This window comes from Thalassophryne amazonica, chromosome 20, assembly GCF_902500255.1.
Source record: "Thalassophryne amazonica chromosome 20, fThaAma1.1, whole genome shotgun sequence".
NCBI classification, from domain to species: Eukaryota; Metazoa; Chordata; class Actinopteri; order Batrachoidiformes; family Batrachoididae; genus Thalassophryne; species Thalassophryne amazonica.
This window is the reverse complement of record NC_047122.1, coordinates 11,058,719-11,073,378: the sequence shown is the minus strand read 5'-3', so window position 1 is coordinate 11,073,378 and position 14,660 is coordinate 11,058,719. Positions and strand designations below refer to the sequence as shown.

The following is a 14,660-nucleotide window of genomic DNA, read 5'->3' as shown; positions in this document are numbered from 1 at the left end:
AAGACATCTACAAAAATTAGTTAGCTATGCATCACACATAGTGGACTTTGTCCATCTCTCTCTCTCACACACACACACACACACAGTATGTTGTGCAGGAATGTGTTATACAAGTAATGAACATGAGTTAAAAATTTTTTTTTTTTTTTTTTTAATGAGCACTTTTCTCCTGATTCTATCAAACATCATCTCCGCACTTACTCTCTGCATCAGACGCTTTACACATTAATGCCTCACATTCACCCCAATGTGAGGGTGCTGCCATACAAGGTGCTCACTACACACCAGGAGCAACTAGGGGATTAAGGACTTTGCCCAAGGGCCCTTAGTGATTTTCCGGTCAGGCTGGGATTTGAACCGAGGATCCTCTGGTCTCAAGCCCAACGCTTAACCACTAGACCATCACCTTCCCTACAGCACTAACGAAGGACACCGAAGCCAAAACGAAACAAGAAATCTGGACTTATGTTGACTTTTGGAGACATAATTTAATCACTGTCCAGCTTCGTTCCTTCGTCAGAATTTGCAAACTGTTGAAAAATGTGAATGAATTCCAACAACTTCAATTCGTCTGTATTCCGTTTGCTTTCTGTCTTAACGGTTCCTCATCGTTTGCATAGTTGCATACTATCGTCCAACTTCGTCCAACCTCTCAAGTTCGACGTCTTGCACGAACGCTGACGATAGCTGAATGGATCAATAACTAAAGCTCAGACGTGACTTTGCATCTCTTCTAATGAGTGGCAACACGGGAGCCTCTAAACAACTCTCAAATGACCTCAAAACAAAGACTGTTCAACATCATGGTTTAGGGGAAGCATAGAAAAAGCTATCTCAGAGATTTTAGCTGTCAGTTTCCAGTGTGAGGAAATGGAAGACCACAGGCACAGTACTAGTTAAGGCCTGAAGTGGCAGGCCAAAAAAAATCTCAGATAAACTGAAGCAAAGGGTGGTGAGAACAGTCAGTCAACCCACAGACCTGCTCCAAAGACCTACAACATGATCTTGCTGCAGATAGTGTCTCTGTGCATTGTTCAACTATACAGCGCACTTTGCACAAGAAGATGCTGTATGATGCTGTAATGCAGAGGAAGCCTTTTCTGCGTACACACCACAAACAGATTTGCTTGAGGTATGCCAAAGCACATTTGGACAAGCCAGCTTAATTTTAGAATAAGGTGCTGTGGACTGATGAAACTAAAATTGAGTTATTTGCACATACAAGGAGTGGTATGGATGGATGAAAAAGAACAGCATTCCAACAAAAACACTTGCTACCTACATTAAAATTTGGAGGTGGTTCCATCATGCTATGTGGCTGTGTGGCCAGTGCAGGTCCTGGGAATCTTGTTAAAGTTGAGGGTCACATGGATTCCAGTCAATATCAGCAGATTCTTGAGAACAATGTTCATGAATCAGTGACAAAGTTGAAGTTGCGCCGAGCTGGATCTTTCAACAAGACAGGGAAAAAGTGCAACGCTCTTGAATGGCCATCTCAGTCCCCAAGACCTGAATATTATTGAAAATCTGTGGTGTGATTTTAAGTGGGCTGTTCATGCTCAAAAACCAACAAATGATGCTTGTGAAGAAGAATGGTCCAAAATACCTTCAACCAGAATCCGGACTCTCATTGGAGGCTATAGGAAGTGTTTAGAGGCTGTTATTTCTGCAAAAGGAGGATCTACTAAATACTGATGTATTTTTTCTACTGGGATGCCCAAATTTATACACCTGCCTAATTTTGTTTAAAGAATGATTGCACACTTTCTGTAAATCCTATAAACTTAATTTCACTTCTCAAATATCACTGTGTTTGTCTGCTATATGATATACAGTATTTAACTGAAATTTCTGATCCAGACAACCAGTGATTTATAAAGGAAAATCATGGAAATTATCAGGGGTGCCCAAACCTTTGCATACAACTTCCAGTGCAGAAGGTTTCCGGTTCAAACCCCACCACTGCCAATTTTCCACGTAATGTGGAATTGTATAAAGAAGACCATCTGGTGTTAATTCAACATGCAGATCCACCTCTGCTGTGGCGACCCCAAGTGAAAAACCAAGGGAAAAGCCAAAGGGACTTACTTATCAATATCTCACCCCCCAAAACTCCGTATCAGTTGGGCTCTAAAACACACACACGTATGTATAGATACATACATATCTAATAACATAACTCTAAATAATAACAAATATCACAAGCAATACGTAACACACATACATGATGAGAACTAATGCACCACGAGACAATAAGTTTCAGTTTACTAAACTTACAATTAAAAATAATGCACAATCTTTCGGAGGGCATGTCAGTGTGTAACAGTGTGTAATTGCAGCCAGTTTTCTGTGTGTATGCCTGGTCCTGTTAGACCTAAGAAGCCACGCAGAGTGTGCTCTGGTTAGTACTGACCTCTTAGGAAGACCAGGGGCTGTGTCAGTTTCTCCAGGTACAGCTGGAGTTGCGTCAGGAAAGACATCCAGTGTAAAACTTGTGCCAAATCTCAATCTGTGGAGGATCCGCTGTGGTTAAATAAAAATTATATTTTGCCATAATTGGAAATAAAATATATCTTTAAATGTTTCTTACAATTTACTCAAACACTATTGAGCTATATTCTGTGACTATAATAGAGTTTTAAGGGCCCACACAGAAATGGAGCTTGTGGCCACTTTAATCTGCTCTGGACCACAACTCAACATGAACAAATATAAATGTCTACCTACCACACAGGCTGCATTAAAGACCAACAGAGTTCAGACATAGAAGTCACAGACTGATGACAGTACAGTGTCCACCAGCACAAACAGAATAGACGTGTGTCTAACTTCTAGTGCTGCTTTATTTTAATCAGGATTAAAATTTGAGTTTACAAGTTTTCAAACTTTGGATGCACAAAGAGCGCATATTTGCATTTTTTTTTCTTTTAAAGGAATGTGTATCTAATCAACGTCCCATGTGGCCACCTGAAACTGCCACCAAGCAGCCACAGTGGCTAACTGCTGTGATTTTATCCTCAGTACTTGTTTTCTGCTTTTTCTGCATTTGTTGCCAAGGAGTATGGAGTCTCCTGCCTGGCTTGTGGTCAGCAGGTGTGGCTTTCATCTCTACGTACTGTACATTCAGTTCAAAACCAATTCCTGGAAACGATCATCCTATTACCAGACCCCTTTCACAATCAACAAGACTGTCAATCCTGCTGTTGTCTAGGTCTGTCGTGAAAATAACTATCAACTTATTGTTCAATATATAAAGATGAACGTCATCATTTTGCCATCAACAAGCTTCTTGAAGTAATTCTGACTGGATATGCGACCATTTTTTTTGGCAAAATTGGCAGAGTGAATTTAATTTGGCTGGTTTCCTGGCATAGATGCAGCTTTTAAGTGTAGTCCACAAATTTTCAAGAGTTAAGGTCGGGTCACTCTCAGGATTCCCTGAGGATTTTGTTGACGCCTCACGTGGGTACTGCCTGCTTAGTGTGTGACGGAGGCCAGCAGGAGTTGCTGTGCATATGGTAGTCAATAGCCTCACTCCCATGACAGTTAAAGGATTCTCTAGCCATTCAGGCCACAGCCTGGGATTTAGACAACTGGTCAGAGCATCCGCCTCCCATGCTGGAGCTTGTGAGTTCATGTCCTCAGGGGAGCGAGTGGGAGGAGTCAAAACACAACAATGCAGAAGCAGAGAGAGTACAATTCACTACAAGTGCACAAGGTTAAATTTGGCCAGACGTCAAGATCAGACCGTTTCTCAGGAATTCGCATGCAACTTGGCTGGAGGACTTGTAGACATGGACACAACTGGTGATCTGAATAGGTTGTGGGAGTTCTTCTGCAACTCGACCCTGAACATTGCTGAGGATTGTATTGGCACCCCCAATGTCCACAGGAGGAGGTGTTTCATATCTGAGGACACTCTAAATATTATCAGGACAAGTCGTAGTGCACAGTTTGATGGGATTTTTAGGTTGTAGAGGGAGCTAAGAAAGAGAGTTGTAATGGTCCTCAGAATGGACAAGGAGGCATTTGTTAGAGGAGTATGTGATCAGGTGATACACCATCTGTGGTCTAGCGACCCTCGACCTGCTTGCAGAGGAGGAAAAAAAGCACTTTGTTCTTTCAGACCTACACATCATCCTACTGCAGTCATGACAGAGGATGGTTTAGTCCTGACTCTACTGTTATGTTGGGCTGGCTACTTTGAGCAGTTGTATAAGGCTGATCCTCCTGCTGGGATATTCAAGATTTCTGGAGGCCAGTGTTGCTGCAGCTGAATCTCAAGTCAACTGTGAACCACCATATCTTGGTGAGGTTGCAAAGGCTGTGAAACAGCTGAGGTCAGGGAAAGTTCCAGGGATTTGAGGCACTGGAGCTGAGCTCCTCCAGGTGGATGGAGATGCCGTTCTCCTGCCAATGTAAACAATTATTGTTTCAATCGGGGAGACAGATATTGTGACTTCAAATTGGAAGAAAGGACTTGTCGTCCCAATCTGGAAAGGAAAGGGTGATCATATGGATTGTAACCACTATAAGCCATTGGGCTTTGCATTGCAGCGCTTTACTGGCCTCTACTGGTGGTTGGCTCTCACTGCGGTATTGTATCACTTCCTGTTCCGGAGCAGAGCGGTGTTTTGCTGTATCTGTTAGTTGTTTAATCTGCGTAGTTAGACTGATGTAGATAACGATTTGTTTCACAATGTAATCTTTACGTGCCTTAACTAAACCACTCCCTCTGCTGAATCACTTCTAAATTATTTATACATTATTCACTTTGTGTGTTTTTAGGAATCCACTAGCTTAGCGCAGCTACTAGCTCTTAGCCGGTTTAGCATGGCGGCTTCTCCTGTCTCTCCCACACTTCTCTGCTCTGGGTGTGAAATGTTTAGTTATTCCTCGGCCTCCTTTAGCAGTAATGGTACTTGTAATAAGTGTAGCTTATTCGTAGCTTTGGAGGCCAGGCTGGGCGTATTGGAGACTCGGCTCCGCACCTTGGAAAATCCTACAGCTAGCCAGGCCCCTGTAGTCGGTGCGGACCAAGGTAGCTTAGCCGCCGTTAGCTGTCCCCCAGCAGATCCCGAGCAGCCGGGAAAGCAGGCCGGCTTGGTGACTGTGAGGAGGAAGCGTAGTCCTAAATACAAGCCCCTTGTACACCACCAACCCTTTCACATCTCTAACCGTTTTTCCCCACTCGGCGACACACCCGCCGAGGAACAAACTCTGGTTATTGGCGACTCTGTTTTGAGAAATGTGAAGTTAGCGACACCAGCAACCATAGTCAATTGTCTTCCGGGGGCCAGAGCAGGCGACATTGAAGGAAATTTGAAATTGCTGGCTAAGGCTATGCGTAAATTCGGTAAGACTGTAATTCACGTCGGCAGTAATGACACCCGGTTACGCAAATCAGAAGTAACTAAAATTAACATTGAATCGATGGGTAACTTTGCAAAAACAATGTCAGACTCTGTAGTTTTCTCTGGGCCCCTCCCCAATCGGACCGGGAGTGACATGTTTAGCCGCATGTTCTCCTTGAATTGCTGGCTGTCTGAGTGGTGTCCAAAAAATTAGGTGGGCTTCACAGATAATTGGCAAAGCTTCTGGGGAAAACCTGGTCTTGCTAGGAGAGACAGCATCCATCCCACTTTGGATGGAGCAGCTCTCATTTCTAGAAATCTGGCCAATTTTCTTAAATCCTCCAAACCGTGACTATCCAGGGTTGGGACCAGGAAGCAGAGTTGTAGTCTTACACACCTCTCTGCAGCTTCTCTCCCCCTGCTTCTCTCCCCACTAAAAATCTATTTAAGCATAAAAATTCAAAAAGAAAAAATAATATAGCACCTTCACCTACTGCACCACAGACTAAAACAGTTAAATGTGGTCTATTAAACATTAGGTCTCTCTCTTCTAAGTCCCTGTTAATAAATGATATAATAATTGATCAACATATTGATTTATTCTGCCTTACAGAAACCTGGTTACAGCAGGATGAATATGTTAGTTTAAATGAGTCAACACCCCCGAGTTACACTAACTGTCAGAATGCTCGCACGGGCCGAAGGGGAGGATTAACAGCAATCTTCCACTCCAGCTTATTAATTAATCAAAAACCCAGACAGAGCTTTAATTCATTTGAAAGCTTGACTCTTAGTCTTGTCCATCCAAATTGGAAGTCCCAAAAACCAGTTTTATTTGTTGTTATCTATCGTCCACCTGCTCATTACTGTGAGTTTCTCTGTGAATTTTCAGACCTTTTGTCTGACTTAGTGCTTAGCTCAGATAATTATACTGGGCGATTTTAACATCCACATAGATGCTGAGAATGACAGCCTCAACACTGCACTTAATCTATTATTAGACTCAATTGGCTTCGCTCAAAATGTAAATGAGTCCACCCACCACTTTAATCATACTTTAGATCTTGTTTTGACTTATGGTATGGAAATTGAAGACTTAACAGTATTCCCTGAAAACCCCCTTCTGTCTGATCATTTCTTAATATTTACATTTACTTTAATGGACTACCCAGCAGTGGGGAATAAGTTTCATTACAGTAGAAGTCTTTCGGAAAGCGCTGTAACTAGGTTTAAGGATATGATTCCTTCTTTGTTATGTTCTCCAATGCCATATACCAACACAGTGCAGAGTAGCTACCTAAACTCTGTGAGTGAGATAGATTATCTCGTCAATAGTTTTACATCCTCATTGAGCACAACTTTGGATGCTGTAGCTCCTCTGAAAAAGAGAGCCTTAAATCAGAAGTGCCTGACTCCGTGGTATAACTCACAAACTCGCAGCTTAAAGCAGATAACCCGTAAGTTGGAGAGGAAATGGCGTCTTACTAATTTAGAAGATCTTCACTTAGCCTGGAAAAAGAGTGTGTTGCTCTATAAAAAAGCCCTCCGTAAAGCTAGGACATCTTACTACTCATCACTAATTGAAGAAAATAAGAACCCCGGTTTCTTTTCAGCACTGTAGCCATGCTGACAAAGAGTCAGAGCTCTATTGAGCCGAGTATTCCTTTAACTTTATCTAGTAATGACTTCATGACTTTCTTTGCTAATAAAATTTTAACTATTAGAGAAAAAATTACTCATAACCATCCCAAAGACATATCGTTATCTTTGGCTGCTTTCAGTAATGCTGGTATTTGGTTAGAATCTTTCTCTCCGATTGTTCTGTCTGAGTTATTTTCATTAGTCACTTCCTCCAAACCGTCAACATGTCTATTAGACCCTATTCCTACCAGGCTGCTCAAGGAAGCCCTACCATTAATTAATGCTTCGATCTTAAATATGATCAATCTATCTTTATTAGTTGGCTATGTACCACAGGCTTTTAAGGTGGCAGTAATTAAACCATTACTTAAAAAGCCATCACTTGACCCAGCTATCTTAGCTAATTATAGGCCAATCTCCAACCTTCCTTTTCTCTCAAATATTCTTGAAAGAGTAGTTGTAAAACAGCTAACTGATCATCTGCAGAGGAATGGTCTATTTGAAGAGTTTCAGTCAGGTTTCAGAATTCATCATAGTACAGAAACAGCATTAGTGAAGGTTACAAATGATCTTCTTATGGCCTCAGACAGTGGACTCATCTCTGTGCTTGTCCTGTTAGACCTCAGTGCTGCTTTTGATACTGTTGACCATAAAATTTTATTACAGAGATTAGAGCATGCCATGGGTATTAAAGGCACTGCGCTGCGGTGGTTTGAATCATATTTATCTAATAGTTTACAATCTGTTCATGTAAATGGGGATTCTTCTTCACAGACTAAGGTTAATTATGGAGTTCCACAAGGTTCTGTGCTAGGACCAATTTTATTCACTTTATACATGCTTCCCTTAGGCAGTATTATTAGAAAGCATTGCTTAAATTTTCATTGTTAAGCAGATGATATCCAGCTTTATCTATCCATGAAGCCAGAGGACACACACCAATTAGTTAAACTGCAGGAATGTCTTACAGACATAAAGACATGGATGACCTCTAATTTCCTGCTTTTAAATTCAGATAAAACTGAAGTTATTGTACTTGGCCCCACAAATCTTAGAAACATGGTGTCTAACCAGATCCTTACTCTGGGTGGCATTACCCTGACCTCTAATAATACTGACCTCTAGTAATACTGTGAGAAATCTTGGAGTCATTTTTGATCAGGATATGTCCTTCAATGCGCATATTAAGCAAATATGTAGGACTGCTTTTTTACATTTGCGCAATATCTCTAAAATTAGAAAGGTCAGGTGACCCTGAACCATCCCTTAGTTATGCTGCTATAGACTTAGACTGCTGGGGGGTTCCCATGATGCAGCCTAACTATAAGCTTTAGCAAAAAGGAAAGTTTTAAGCCTAATCTTAAAAGTAGAGAGGGTGTCTGTCTCCCTGATCTGAATTGGGAGCTGGTTCCACAGGAGAGGAGCCTGAAAGCTGAAGGCTCTGCCTCCCATTCTACTCTTACAAACCCTAGGAACTACAAGTAAGCCTGCAGTCTGAGAGCGAAGCGCTCTATTGGGGTGATATGGTACTACGAGGTCCCTAAGATAAGATGGGACCTGATTATTCAAAATCTTATAAGTAAGAAGAAGAATTTTAAATTCTATTCTAGAGTTAACAGGAAGCCAATGAAGAGAGGCCAATATGGGTGAGATATGCTCTCTCCTTCTAGTCCCCGTTAGTACTCTAGCTGCAGCATTTTGAATTAACTGAAGGCTTTTCAGGGAACTTTTAGGACAACCTGATAATAATGAATTACAATAATCCAGCCTAGTGGAAATAAATGCATGAATTAGTTTTTCAGCATCACTCTGAGACAAGACCTTTCTAATTTTAGAGATATTGCGTAAATGCAAAAAAGCAGTCCTACATATTTGATTAATATGCGCTTTGAATGACATATCCTGATCAAAAATGACTCCAAGATTTCTCACAGATAGATAACCATCTATCTGTGAGATAGATGGTTCTATCTATCTCACTAGCAGAGATCGATGCTAGTGATCGATCTCTGCTCCCCTCCACAGCATGTCTTTTTCCTGGTTCTCTCCCTCAGCCCCAACCAGTCCCAGCAGAAGACTGCCCCTCCCTGAGCCTGGTTCTGCTGGAGGTTTCTTCCTGTTAAAAGGGAGTTTTTCCTTCCCACTGTAGCCAAGTGCTTGCTCACAGGGGGTCGTTTTGACCGTTGGGGTTTTACATAATTATTGTATGGCCTTGCCTTACAATATAAGGCGGCTTGGGGCAACTGTTTGTTGTGATTTGGCGCTATATAAAAAAATTGATTGAATTGACTGAAGTGTTTAACTCAAGTTTAAGTATCGGCAGTGCTTATTTGAAGCTTAAGTTGATTACTGTAAAGCGTTTGATTCAGTTGATAAGACTGCTCTCTGGAACATCCTGAGAACTCGTGGGATCCCCAAGAAGTTGCTGGACATCACAGCCAGACAGATACTGTGAGTGCTGTGTGGAGTAGAGGCAGAAACTCTGAGTTCTTCCCAGTGAAAACTGGCATTCTTCAAAGGGTGTTCTGGTTCCTACACTGTTCAGTATTTGCATGGACTGGGTGTTGGGAAGAGTTGTGGAAAGCAGTGACTTGGATACTTTTGTTGGCAAGGAAAGGCTTACTGACCTTGACATCATGGACGATGCTGTGATCTTTGCGGAATCCATGGATAATGTGATTGCAGCGCTTGAGAAGGTGAGTGAGGAAGTGTCTAGGTTTGAAATTGTCCAGGATGATGACCGAAAGTCAGGCTGTTAATGACTTCCTGGACTCAGTGATCAAAAGTGTATCTGTATGTGGTTAAAGAGTTGAACTTGTAGAGACATTCACTTATTTCAGCAGTGACATACAAGTCTCTGGGTCCTCGGCCTTTGAGATGGAGAAGTACCAGGGAAGTTTGTGGAGTCATGAGGTCACCGGACAGCGGTGTGTGGCACTGCAGATACCTTTGCTGGTGAACAATGTCCTCCTTAGAGTCCTGGTGCTGCCTGTCTTGCTTTATGATTGTGAGACTTTGATGCTAACCAGGGACTAAAGGCACCAACTAGATTTTTTTGGTACTAGGTGTCACCTAAGGACCCTTGGGTACCACTGGAGTGAGTTTGCATCAAATGAGCAGCAACTAAAGAGACTAGGACAGAAATCTCAAACTGATTCTAGAAAGGGCCAAGAGGGTACAGGTTTTCTTTGCAACCACCCACTCCACCAGATGATTTCACTGACTCCATCTGCTCAAAGTGAAGAAAACCTGCACCGTCTTGGCCCTTTCTGGAATCTGTTTGAGACTTAGGGACTAGGATGAGGAGCATCACATAACTCACTTTAACCTGCTCAACAGAAAATAAGCCAGAAGAATCATTGAGCGTACGCGTATCAGCAACATCCACAGCCAGAGGCAGCACGGCCAAAATAACCTAAATAAATAAACTCAAAACAAATCAAGGGTGATGCTGTAACATTGTGCCTGGCTGACAATACGATTCTGATAAAAATCATGAAAATGAGGATTTCATAAAGTAGTTTTTCCTGCGCATTTCAGAAACAGTGGCGGCTGCAGAAAATCTGTGTGTGTGTGTGTGTGTGTGTGTGTGTGTGTGTGTGTGTGTGTGTGTGTGTGTGTGTGTGTGTGTGTGTGTGTGTGTGGCGGGGGGGGGGCATATTATACTCTATAATAAATTGCATGCTGTTTAATACAGTGAATAATCTCATGTGAATATCAGATTAGGATTCTCACTTGAGATCAGATCAATAATTAGACTATCAACTTCCAATTTCCATTAATTCTGTGGATTAATTGAACATAATTATTATTAGCTGGCAACAACAGTTTCTTTCATCATATTTTATATGATTTACTGGTATGTCTGTAACCTTAAACAGAAATTGGATTTTACATATTCAGATTTGTGGTGACATAAAATGTTCTGCAAGTGAACATAAAATGGTATATGTTTATGAATTACAGATGGAAAAAAAACACCTAACCTCTAAAGTTCTGGCAGAGTCACAAAAACATATTTCATACGTGATTTCTTTATACCTTTTATATTTATTATTATTAGTTTTACAATAACCAATATGACATATTTACATGCAATGGACTTGGAAAGTATTCACAGTGCTTCAATTTTCCACATGTTGCCATGAAGCTCAAAACTGAGCTCAGGTGCATCCCGTTTCCACTGATCATCCTTGAGATGTTTCTACAGTTTAATTGGAGTCCACCTGGGGTAAATTCAATTGATTGGACATGATTTGGAAAGGCACACACCTGTCTACATACAAGGTCTCACAGTTGACAGTGCATGTCAGAGCACAAACCAAGCATGAAGTCAAAGGAACTGTCTGTAGAACTCTGAGACAGAACTGTTCCAAGGCACCAATCTGGGAAAGGGTACAGAAACATTGCTGCTGCTTGGAACATCCCAATGAGCACAGTGGCCTCCATCATCTGTAAATGGAAGAAGTTTGGATCTGCCAGGACTCTTCCTAGAGCTGGCTGACAATCTAAACCGAATGATCATGGAGAAGGGCCTTAGTCAGGGAGATGATCAATAACTCAATGGTCACTCTGTCAGAGCTCCAACTTTCCTCTGTGGAGAGGAGAACCTTCCAGAAGGACAACCATCTCTGCAGCAATCTACCACTCAGGCCAGACAGAAGCCACTCCTTAGCAAAAGGCACATGGCAGCCCACCTGGAGTTTGCCAAAAGGCACCTGAAGGACTATCAGACCATGGAAGGAAGGACTCTCAGACCAAATTCTCTGGTCTGATGAGACAAAGATTGAACTCATTGCCTGAATGCCAGGCATCATGTTTGGAGGAAACCAGGCACCATCCCTAGCGTGAAGCATGGTGGTGGCAACATCATGCTGTGGGATGTTTTTCAGTGGCAGGAACTGGGAGACTAGTCAGGATTGGGGACAAGGTGAATGCAGCAATGTACAGACACATCCTGGATGAAAACCTGCTCCAGAGCGCTCTTGACCTCAGACTGGGGCAACAGTTCATCTTTCAGCAGGACAATGACCCTAAACACACAGCCAAGATATCAAAGGAGTGGCTTCAGGACAACTGTGAATGTCTTTGAGTGGCCCAGCCAGAGCCCAGACCTGAATCCGATTGAACATCTCTGGAGAGATCTGAAAATGGTTGTGCACTGACGCTCCCCATCCAACCTGATGGAGCTTGAGAGGTGCTGCAAAGAGGAATGGACAAAACTGCCCAATGATAGGTGCACCAAGCTTGTGGCATCATATTCAAGAAGACCTGAGGCTATAACTGCTGCCAAGTATTGAGCAAAGGGTGTGAATACTTAGTTTTTTATTTTTAATAAATTTGCAATAATTAAAAAAATTCATGTTGTCACTATGGGTTGTTGCGAGTAGAATTTTGAGGGAAAAATGAATTAACTGCATTTTGGAATAAGGCTGTAACATAATAAAATGTGGAAAAAGTGAAGCGCTGTGAATACCTTCCGGATGCACTGTATGTGTTGCGGAGCTAGAGTGCACTGAATCCCACCGTGCACTCCATCTCCACAGCAATTCATTCGAATCAAGGGTCATGGCGGGTTGGAGCCTATCTCAGCAGTCACATGATGTGAGGCGGGGTACACCCTGGACAGGACGCCAATCTATTTCAGGCCACATACAGACAGACAAACACATTCATACCTACAGTTAATTTAGAGTCATCAGTCAACCTAACCTGTATGTCTTTGGATGTAGGAGGAAGCCTGAGAACCTGGACAGAACCCACACAAACACAGGGAGAACATGCAAACTCTATACAGAAAAGGGGGGGGGGGGGGTGGACTGGTTGCTTTTTTTTTTTTCCCCCCTCCATACAATAAATGTTTTTTCTTTAGGAGCTCTCCTTTCTTCTTTCTCCACTTCCAAAGAAATCCAACTAATGAACTGAAACCATGTAAACCTGATTTTTCCAATAATCTGATTACTGAAGTGCATGAAAATGAGTCAGATTGGATTACTGCAGTTATCTGATTTCTAACAGCTATTATTATGGTCCTGTAAGTGTGCTCAGTGCTAACCACTAAGACACCGTGCCGGCCTCCAATTGACTCTATATTCAGGCTGCAGTTAAAGAGGAAACATGCGTGCAGAAACTGACAGCAGGTGTGGAGTGTGATACTTTTTTACATCAGCAGTGCAACATTCGACCAAAACTCATTCTGACGTTTGTTGTACTGACACGAAGGTGAAATGTATTGATGCAGCATGCTGTTACACCAAGCGCAACCTGTGTGCACTGCAGTGAAGTACGAATACCTTATCACATGTCTGTTTATGTATCATGCCCTGTATCATGCCCCGATGTATCAGCTCAAGTCTTCGGACTCGCACTCATACAGATACGAGGGGCATGATACATAGACATGTGATAAGATATTTTTCACATATTACAACAAAAATAAAGAAGAACCATATAATTATACTTCATTTAATAACTAATTTACTCACTACACCAACAACGTTCATTCAACACTTGTGCTAATAATAAATAGCATAACACAGTAGGTCTGATTTATATAATCATCAAAATAGTTAAAGAATAATCATACACATGAATCATGTAGATGAATAAAACAGGTAAATCATGTAGATATGTAAATTATGGAATGTTCTTATGTGTCTCTATTAAGTCATGAGTGTCGTCTTCACTAACTTCTTGATGTCTCATAACTTCAGTGTGAGACTCGAGGGGGAGAATTCTCCCTGCTAGGGCAGATTTCTGTTGCAATATGTGATAAGCATAATTATTATACGGTTACGACAGTATGCACGCTCTGACTGGCTGATTTCCAGTCTGATTATTTTCCCACATCAAACCATTACCATGACAATCGGTCTGGATCGCGTATCAGATTTGCAACTTTAACAATTTCATGGCGTAAAATTAAACAAAACAAAAAGCGAACAGAGAAATTGTGAGCGATGAAGAGGACCATTCTGTGAGCGAATTTTATTACACTGACTAGTTTGAATTGGAGGAATGAACAGCAAACAAGCTCCAAGTGGACATGCAAAATGAAGACCAACAAGATACAGACCTCACATTTAGGTAATAATCCTTTAGCTTAACTAAAGCTTAACTGGAGTGATAATCATCTAACCCAGAGTACATGAGCCCAGGTCAACACAGGTGGTGGAAGTAGGACGGCTGTGGGTGCCAGCTCCCCCCGACCAACCCGATATCTCAGATATTGTGATAGAATTTTATCAACAGATCTGTGAGATAACCCAGATTTAGGCTTGGAGAAACTATCTTGTATTTGTAACTTACTTCTGTTTGAGTCATTGTTGGGTGATAGTAACTATAGATTTATGCGAGTGGTCCAGTGTCCCTTTTCTGAGGAAAGACCACTGTTCATGGTCTCCCTGTCCTTTGACCTCCACCCTGCCACTTTTTCCTCCCCATTATGTCTTTCTTGATCCATGATTCCACTCAGAAGCATCCCTGTCTGTTTCAGCAGTGAGAACAGTGCAGGATGCCTCTGGGTCAGCTTTCAGCTGAAATATGCCTTAATTCCATTTGTAGTGTATTTTTAACAGTTGAGAGAAGAGTGAGTCAGCGTTTGGAACATGTGCTGCACAAACAATGTCTGCAGCTGCTGAAGGATGACAGAGTAACAAGTTTGTG

General features: G+C 41.9%; 1 protein-coding gene across 3 annotated transcripts in view; it reads right to left on the bottom strand.

Moving 5' to 3' along the window:
• The window catches only part of phf14 (PHD finger protein 14), a 340,053-nt gene that overhangs the window by 166,784 nt on the left and 158,609 nt on the right, over window positions 1-14,660 (bottom strand). The gene's annotated exons all lie outside the window — the stretch shown is intronic.